The following is a 3,050-nucleotide window of genomic DNA, read 5'->3' as shown; positions in this document are numbered from 1 at the left end:
CCTCGACTTCCATTTTGAAATACAGGAAAATATGTCCATCTGGTCCACAGGAGGGCCTGGCTATAGTACTGTAGGTTTAAAAGAAGCACTTTCTATCCTCTGTCAGTGCAATGTATTCCTGATCACCTCTCATTATTCTGTACAGTATTTTATTGTGATATAGGCAGTATTAACAATTTCATTCAAAGACTTTTCTTAGTTTTAATACTATTTATAATCAAATTTCTTAAGAGGTGAACTGTGATAGAGCACAGCTGAAAATCATTATCATAGAACACCAGAATCAGAATCATCTTTTGAGACTTTTGAATCTCTCACCAATCTATATGAAACGCAAAAAATATTTTTTACTGTTTAAAGATTTATTTTGAGTTACATTTTTTAGTAGTATTGCCGTGTTTTCCCAGACATCAGCAGAAAGTGATGTAGTCGTCACTCGAGCAATATTAACTTATTTGTTATTATATTTGAATTTCAAGTTGAAGGTACTGTATACACAATCAATTTGTATTTTTCTAGTTATATTAATAAGAAGAAATTGCAAGCCTTTTTAAATGTTTTGAATACCTTGAAATTATGTATATGACACTGACATTTAGCAATATTGCAGTAGTTTTCAGATAATTCACATTTATGTGTATCACAACATTCCATTCTTGCATACAGTGCAGCCTGCTGTACATTCTATATTTGGGGCATTTTTGGACAGTGTTTGAGATTTAGATTCAATTTCCACTGATCATTCAGTGTATATGTAAATCTGATTCTATTTGGTGCTGTGTACACTGATGAATGCTTCACATTAGGATGAATATTTCACTGTGGTCGTCCATGTGGGGTGATATCGTGATTTGTTATCAGTAAAGCTGGTTTTCAGAAATAAAAAAAAAATTGTCTTTGCTCTACATCTATTCAGAATCATGTGTTCATGGGGATCGAAACCTTGTAGTGGACTTTGTTGTGCTGTATTGGTATAGCAGGGATAGAACAGGTGCAGCAGCACAGAAAGCGACACTCACCGATCATCGATGTGCCCACATTCTGAATTCACATCCAGCTCAGAAATGAAGAACGCTCCCTGATAACAGATGCACCAGGCTCTGGAAGGCAAAGACGTCACAGGCACACCACAGGCACACCGCATCTGGGCTTCACTGTCATGGTTTCAGGAACAGCTGGTCCTCTACCGAACCTTCATCCTCCTCACCTGCTCACCAAACCCAGTGGCCACAAAAGATGAGGGAGCTCCTCTAACGTGGTACAAGGTAGTTCCGATGCAGCAGTGCCACTAACACTAGGGGGTGGTGCTGAACGCGTTTTGATATGCTCCAACTCATCCACAGAATGTGTCGGCAAACACGTACCTTATGTAATGTACCATAACATTTTATTATGGTACATAAATATAATAATATAATCATTAACAAACAGAAAAGGACAAGATTGTGGCACAACGGAACCAGGCATGAAATGCAAGTTACAACTTACCCTTTTTATTAATTAATATATTAATTTATATTATACTATATAGTATAATAACTGTATTAAACTATCAGGAGAACATTTTAATTATTTTAATGTTGCCAAATCGAACAGCGATATAAAAAAGACCAACACAATATTGCTCTACAGTTAAAAGTAGGCTTAACACTAAAAGGAGGCAAACACAAACAACTGACATAAGGGTGACAATATTTGCAAAAATATGATTTACAATTTCAAAGTGAAGGTCACCTGAAGTCACACAAAATCACACATCTTATAATACTTACTTTCTATATATACTGTACCTTTATATACACACAATCCAGAAATACACTTTGATTTTAAATTATGTCCCTCCCTCTCTTTCTCACACACCCATACATACATACATATACAGTATACATACATACAGCAATGCTGCAAATGTATAACCCTGTTAATGTGCGTGTTCCCATGCAGACAACATTAGGGATATTAAAAGAATAGCAATATTAACAATGAAATTCACAGAGATACAGAGATCATGTGGATTAAACAATGTACACCACGCTACAGTATGATAGTTTGAAAATAAGTGAGTATATGTGAGTATTTATTAATTAAATCAAATTCTACTGAGTAGCACCTTTGAAAGCAATGCAGTAAAATCTGAAAGTTTCACTCATGAACTCCTAAATGCATATTATTATGTAGTTAATTTAAAATGTTGCCTTCACAAATACCACGGCCCTAAAATGATGTGTGCTGGAAAACCTTTGGTCAAAGGTCATAAATGCACATCTATGTATAGTCCTTAAAGTCATTCTCTATAATGCAAGGCATAATGGCAGTGAAATAAAATGATACATATCTGGCTGTTTTCACTGCCGAATTGTTAGCTTTTTTTAAAAGGAAAGCTTCAGAGCCTTTGTTCTACAGACATATAATTGTACATAAGGCCTAAAAAGTAAAGCACTGGATAGTTTAAGATGCATGACAATGCATGATCCCTGGATCTGCAGTTTAGCAGATTATTAGCAGACACTACAGAAACCATGTACTGAAGTAGACTAAGAATTTACTGTTTTGGTGACAGTCCTGAGCCAAACACAGAGCACTAATCATTTCTTACATGACCTGTTGGCTTTGGGATGTGTGTACTGAGCCCTGTCTCCAGCCCTCATTGTAAAATTGTACTACATCAGCTTAAGGAAAAAAAGTTCGCAAAGTTGCCTTAGACTTCATCTTACCTCAGCCCTGACCTAATTTTGCAGAGGCTACATGAGATACAGTATCTAATATAAAAACGTGAAAGTGTTTTTCAACAGAGGAACATGTTGAGCTCAATATAATCCAGATATTAAAATCAAATAAAACATAAACATACAGGGATATACTGTTTTCCCATTTTCCCATTGTAATTTTCCCCTCAATGGTGGTGCAGCATTCGGGTTTTGACTGCACCAGTGGTAACAAATGTACATACATGTATATTCTTCCATTCAGCCCTGAAGGTGGCTGAAAATAAAAGGCCTCATTGGCACAACAACAACAAATTGTAATAATAATAATATTTCCGTGTTGGT

Source organism: Megalops cyprinoides, chromosome 12 (assembly GCF_013368585.1).
Source record: "Megalops cyprinoides isolate fMegCyp1 chromosome 12, fMegCyp1.pri, whole genome shotgun sequence".
Lineage (NCBI taxonomy): Eukaryota > Metazoa > Chordata > Actinopteri > Elopiformes > Megalopidae > Megalops > Megalops cyprinoides.
The sequence above is the reverse complement of the archived record's forward strand: the minus strand, read 5'-3'. Positions refer to the sequence as shown.